Source organism: Triticum aestivum, chromosome 3D, assembly GCF_018294505.1.
Source record: "Triticum aestivum cultivar Chinese Spring chromosome 3D, IWGSC CS RefSeq v2.1, whole genome shotgun sequence".
NCBI lineage: Eukaryota > Viridiplantae > Streptophyta > Magnoliopsida > Poales > Poaceae > Triticum > Triticum aestivum.
The window spans coordinates 557237398-557244175 of NC_057802.1; the positions used below are offsets into that span (position 1 = coordinate 557237398).

General features: G+C 54.0%; 1 pseudogene; it reads right to left on the bottom strand.

Moving 5' to 3' along the window:
* Positions 1 to 4564: 4564 nt before the first annotated feature.
* Positions 4565 to 6364, bottom strand: LOC123076496 (uncharacterized; annotated as a pseudogene).
* Between the last annotated feature and the right edge of the window lie 414 nt (positions 6365 to 6778).

Sequence of the window (6778 nt, forward strand, 5' to 3'; positions counted from 1 at the left end):
ACGTCAAATTCTTAGGAGTTTCTCTTTCTCATGTAATAAGCTCGACGAGCACTCTTGTGAGGCTTGTCGCTTAGGCAAGCACGTTCGTCTTCCCTTTAGTGCGTCTTCTTCAGTTTCCATTTTTTCGTTTCAATTACTTCATAGTGATGTTTGGACATCTCCCGTTGCGAGTAACACGGGCTATCTATACTACTTGGTGATTTTAGATGATTATTCTCATTATGTGTGGACTTTTCCTCTTCGTCGTAAATCCGATGCTTTAGCCACACTCACCGCCTTTTATTCCTATGTCACCACCCAGTTCAGTCGCCCCATACTTGCACTCCAAACTGATAACGGAAAAGAGTTTGACAACGTCGCTCTTCGCACACTTCTCGCCTCTCACCGCACCATCTTCCGTCTGACTTGCCCCTACACTTCACAGCAGAACGACCGTGCCGAGCGCATTCTCCGCACTCTTAATGACTGCGTTCGCACATTACTCTTTCACTCTAACGTGCCCGCTCGGTTTTGGCATGATGCCCTCGCCACCGCCACCCTCTTAGTTAACATTCGTCTGTGTCGTCCTCGGTGGAACTATGCCCCTCACCACCTTCTCTTCGGTACACCACCGTCCTATGATGGTCTCCACATCTTTGGGTGCCTCTGTTATCCTAGCACCGCGTCCACCACGCCACACAAGCTCGCACCCCGATCTGTTCCATGCGTCTTCCTTGGCTACCCTCCCAACACCAAAGATTACCGGTGCTATGATCCTGTCACTCATCGTGTGTACACCTCGAGGCACGTGTACTTTGTCGAGGCGGTTTTCCCTTTTTTTCACGTCCCTCTGGCTGTGGATTCTTCGGCGCCGGCCCCCGCGCCCCCTACCTGAAGCGATGCGCGGCGGCACCCCCCGGCGGCCCCCTGGCCCAGCGCCTTCTGCCGCCACCTCCCGGGTTCTCGACTCCCTCCCCCGAGGTCGAGTCTGACCGGGCCCTCGGGTCCCCGTCTCCCTCTTACGTGGTCGCATCGGTGGGCACCCCGCCCGCCACCCCTGCGACGGGCTCGACCTCGACCTCGCTCGTCGCCCCTTCCGCCGCTGGCTCAGGTGGCGCTGCTGCCGCGACCCCCCCCCCCCCGGCCGCGGTTCTAGTACCCACTGCCGCGGCCCCTGCCGCCGCCCCGGGCGCACCTGTCGTGGCCGCGGCCCCCGCCGCGGCGCCCGCGCCATTCCCGGCCCGGTTGCTCCACCACTTGGCGTGACTACCCGTGCCCGAGCAGGAGTGCATCGTCCGAGCACGCGCTATTCCTCCGACGAGTACGTGTGCGCTGCCTCGACATCGACGCCATCACCCGTCCCCACCTCCACTCGCGCCGCCCTTCGGGATCCCCATTGGCTGGCTGCGATGCAGGAGGAGTTTGACGCCCTACAGCGCAACCGCTTGTTCCGCGACCCCCCCACCCGAGCCAACATCATCTCTGGCAAGTGGGTGTTTCGCCACAAGACTCGCCCGGACGGTTCTCACGAGCGCTACAAGGCTCGATGGGTGGTTCGTGGTTTTTGGCAACGCGCGGGCGTGGACTTCACCGACACCTTCGCCCCGGTTGTGAAACCGGGCACGACCCGCATCGTCCCGCACGACCCGCATCGCGCCTGGCCTGTGCACCAGTTGGACGTTTCCAACGCCTTCTTGCACGGCCATCTCGCCGAGCAGGTGTTCTGTGAGCAGCCTACTGGCTTCGTCGACGCTGAGCACCCCGACTTCGTGTGCTTGCTCTCTCGTTCTCTTTACGGGCTGAAGCAGGCGCCTCGGGCTTGGTACCAGCGTATCGCAGCCTTCCTGCAGTCTCTGGGATTTCGGTCCACTCGCTCCGATGCCTCACTCTTCGTGTATCATCAGGGAGCTGACACTGCATATCTGCTGCTCTACGTCGACGACATCATCCTCACGGCATCCGCGCCCGATCTCCTTCAGCGGCTGACTGCTCGTCTTCGTGATGAGTTCGCCCTCAAGGACTTGGGGCCCCTACACTACTTTCTCGGCATCGAGGTGATTCACTGATTCGCCGGGCTGATGGCTTATTTCTGCATCAGCAGAAGTACGCCTACGAGCTTCTGGAGCGTGCCGGTATGCTTAACTGCAAGTCGGCGCCCACCCCCGTCGACACGAAGGCGAAGGTCTCTGCTCTGGAGGGGTCTCTCGCGTCCGATGGAGCGTTTTATCGCTCTATTGTCGCTGCTTTACAGTACTTGACGCTGACTCGACCCGACCTGCAGTACGCCGTTCAGCAGGTGTGCCTCCATATGCACGCCCTGCGTGACTCTCACTGGACCTTGATGAAGCGTATTCTCCGTTACATACGCAGCACCATGTCTTTGGGACTCACCCAGACGGCCTCCGCCTCCACCGACCTCGTGGCCTACTCGGATGCCGCTTAGGCTGGCTGCCCCGACACGCGACGCTCTACGTAGAGTTACGGCGTCTACCTTGGGCCCTCGTTGATCTCTTGGTCATCGAAGCGGCAGCCCACGGTCTCCCGCTCCAGCGCCGAGGCAGAGTATCGCGCTGTGGCCAATGCCGTGGCCGAATGCTCTTGGATACGTCAGCTGCTCCAGGAGTTGCTTTGTGATGTTCACAAGGCCACTCTTGTCTACTGCGATAACGTCAGCGCGGTCTACCTCCCCGCCAACCCGGTGCACCATCGACGGACGAAGCATATTGAGCTCGATATTCACTTCGTGCGCGAGCAGGTTGCCCTTGGACGTGTTGGGGTTCTTCACGTGCCGACAACGCAACAGTTTGCCGATGTGATGACTAAGGGATTGCCTACTCCCGTCTTCGAGGAGTTTAGGTCTAGTCTCTGTGTCTCCGGCGACGCTTCGACTGCGGGGGGTGTTGGGTATGTATTTTATATTGCACGCGCGTGTATTGGAGTTGTGACCCACCTCCTAGTCTTGTATAGTTGAGGTAGAGGCCTTCCCTTGTATTATATATGCGTGCACCAACACCCCATCAATACAATCATCATTGTATTGGCAAAACATCTCTCTACAGAAGCCATGCACCTTGAGCCAGAATTTCTCAAACTTAAAGAAGGTAGTATTTGATGCTGATGTGTCTCCTTGGAGGAACATGGGGCAGTGGTCGGAGCACATAGTGGGACGGGCTTGAAGGTACGCTGCCGGGAACAACATCTGCCAATCGTTAGAACAAAAGACATGATCAATCTTCGTTTGGGTATTCAAGGTGAAGGATTTTGCTGCTCGTTTGACCATGTGAAATAATGCATGAAAGTTAAGAAAGAAAGAAAGAAAGAGATAATGCATTGTTAGTTCCTATTTCATGGACATGTGCATATATATATATATATATATATATATATATATATATATATATATATATATATATATATATATATATATATATATATATACATACTTCGCAGAAAAAAGTGGGTATTCAATTGAATAAACATGACTTAAAGTGGGGTTGCCCCTGTCCCGACCCTTGCATGCGTGTGATCAGAAGTGGGGGTTTGGAGAGACGCGGTTCATATCTGGCCTCGTGCGATCAACCTCTATGATCAGGGCTACACCAGAGGATGGATAAGTGGCTATGCGGTATGCCCGAACCGGGCTGGGACCTGGAGAATGAGATATTGAGCTACTGGACTGTATATTATGAGGAGAGAAAGAACAAGAGGCGGTGGGTGGGCTACTGCTTGTTTTGGGATGCATGGTCGTGTATTAGTTTCATTTTTCCTGAACATGTACTTGTAGACGCTAGGTATACATAGTTTTTGACAAAAAATAATGAATACCTATGACTTGTAGTGGGTTCACTCCTGATTGGACCAATATATCGACCCTGCTAGAGTTGCTCTAACATGGAGGAAAATTTATAACCCGGTATAAGTTTATACTGCCAACTGTTTACACCAACCTGGCTGAGAAGAAATGACTTTTCCTCACCGCCCAACACTAATCTATTTATGCACTTGACGGGCTACTTTGGATCCTACGGATGAGGGTCTAGTGCATGAGCTTATTCTCCTTGTTCGTGAACCTCTGGCCGCCGTAGCCCTGGCCTTGTCGAGCGCAGGCGGTGCCGGTGGCCGGCCGATAGCAGGGCGGCAGCCATATGTACCAGGCTACCAGCAACATGCACGGCGGAAAGTTTGCTGGCGCAAAAGTCTGTACGTGATGTTTCCTACTGCCCCATCCTAAAATATGAGACGTTTTTAGCAGTTTAAATAAACTACAAAAATGTTTTATATATTTGGACGGAGGTAGTAAATAAGGCGACATATGAAGAGATTTGTTAGACCTAACCATGAGTCAACAACAGTTCTGACATAGTCTTTGGTTTCAGAAATATTTGTGACACCACTAAACAAATGGGATTATAATTTCCAATTTAGCCGGATGACCAGAACTTTTGACTTAAATCCAACATCAATTTAAGACAAAACAAAAGTTTGAAACTGGCTCAAATTTTTTGACCAAAATGCAAAATTACCTTTTACAAGATCAAAAATTTGGTATTGAAATTAATGTCAGAAGTGAAACCAATTACCCGCTCAAACATAATGTTTGGAAATAATTTACATCAAAATTAATTGTCACTATTAATAGTCAAATCACCTCTTAAGGGCAACACAACAAAGCTTGACGCTCCAGGCTTCCTCCTTATGGATGAATCAGAAATCAATTTCTCAACCTTGTAGCTAATGTGCTCCCACAACTTCGTGTTTCCGTCTTCGATAAACATCTCTTCTAGCCCATGGCATTCTCGGCAAAGAATTTTATCAGCTTGGCACCAAGACAATTCGCCGCCCCAAGCCGAAACTGCAAGGCCACTCTCGCCAAAGAGCTCCCTAAGCAGTCGAACGAGTGCTGGCTCAAGCCAGGGATCTCGGAGACCTCATCGTAGTTGGCGGCGTCATTTCCTTTGGGTGACATCGTCGTCGGCTTCGAGTTTCGATGGCGGGTTAGAAGATCGATGGACTTTTCACGGTCAGCACTGAACTTCCTTTCTAGGAAGCGGTTTTCATCATCGTGCTCGTGCCAGTAGTGTAGGTAGTGATGGTCCGCGGTGAGGTTGATCCGGAGGTCATGGAGCATGGGGCAGCAGTGGAGCAGGTTTGCGATCGCCACTGCCGCCGTCTTACCTTTGGGCCTGTGCACTCCGTGCAGTTCAAGGCGCTGGAGAATGGAGAAGGTAGGCAGGAGCTCAGCCCTCCTCTCCTCGCTGAGCACAGCCATGTCCTAGGTTTCTCTCGTCGGTTTGCTTGTGGCGGCGCAGAATTTTGTTCACTCTTTCAATGCGGGCGGGCGGCACAAAATGCAGGTCGGCATGTGCCAAGTCCGGCGGCGGCGGGCTCAGTGAGAACGGCCGGAGAACCCCCTTATACCTGAAGCGACGTAGCCTCGGTGCGTCGATCTCTGCCGGGACAACGCCGGCCTTGTCCACTATGTAGTGTCGCAGCGAGCCATCGTTGTTCTTCCAGTTGCACCTCTCTAGGGCGAGCACGGTGGCCGCAGGGAGCCGGAGCAGGGCTTCTGCCGGCGGCAGAAGGGAAGTGTTAACGAAGTCCCACTGGTGGTAGATCGGCGAACCAGAGTCCGGCTCCCTGTCTGTTGGTGGTAAGATGATGACGGACTCAAAGTGGACGGTGGCGAGTGCAGGCGCGGCGTCGATGAGGCTCTGGAGGGCGTCGAGCCGCACGGTGCCATGGTGCAGCCGCAGCGACGAAAGGCGCGGGAACACAACCGCGGAGGCCGGCGGAAGCGGAACGAGGTCGCTGCAGTTGGTGAGGTTGAGCACGCGGAGGTTCTCCGACGGCACGAAGCCTAGGTTGAACACGTAGACGCCGAGTGAGCTGAGGTTGATCTCGTCGTCCGAGTAGGCGTCCCAGCAGGCGCCGTACGTGCGGCGGTCAGACTCAGAGTCGTCGGCTTCGAGCGGAGCTCCTCGACGCGGCTCACCGCACGGTGGGAGAGCAGCTTGGCGAGCGCGCCGTGCTACCGCGACGACGACGACGGAGGCAACTTCACATCCCTGCGGCTGTTCAGGAATACGTCGATAGACTTGCCGGTGACACGAAGGGCGAGCCTCTTGACGGGGACGTCTGCGGCGTCGAGCGCCGCCTCGGCCGCGGCCACAAAGGCGCCGCGCCGGGAGGAGGAGAGGTCGTCGTCCCAGCTACAGTCCTCGACGTCCGTCTCCAGGTTTACGGCGCCTGAGGACCGCCAGAGCGGCGAGCGCCATCGCCGCGAGAGCGCGGTCGTGGCGGCGGCCTGCTTGCCTGGGACGAAGTGGAGGACGCGCAGGAGGAGCTCGTCGGGGAGGTCGGACAGGCGGTCAATGCCGCCGGCCATCGTCTACGTCGGCGGCAACAGCGGCGAGTGCGATCGCGATCGCGGTCACGATGCGTGTTGGGTCTCTTTTTACGGGACGGATTCGTACATGTGTCGGTTTGGGTTTGGAGGCGAGGGGATACACGTGAAACGTTCGCGTCATCCTCTCTCGCGAGCGCTTTTGGGCCGGGCCTATGCGTGCTGCTCTTTTTTTTCTCTAGGACAAAAAATGTTCCGGAATGTAAAAAGTGTTCAGTAATTTTACAAATGCTCTGAATTTAAAACGATCGAGAATTTCCAAATATGTTCATGAATTAAAAATATGTTTTAAATTTAAAAAATCACAAATAGAAAAAATATTCACAGCTTTTAGAAAAATCACAAATTTTAAAAATTCAGTGAATTGAAATATTGTTTGCAAATTTAAAAAAAAAG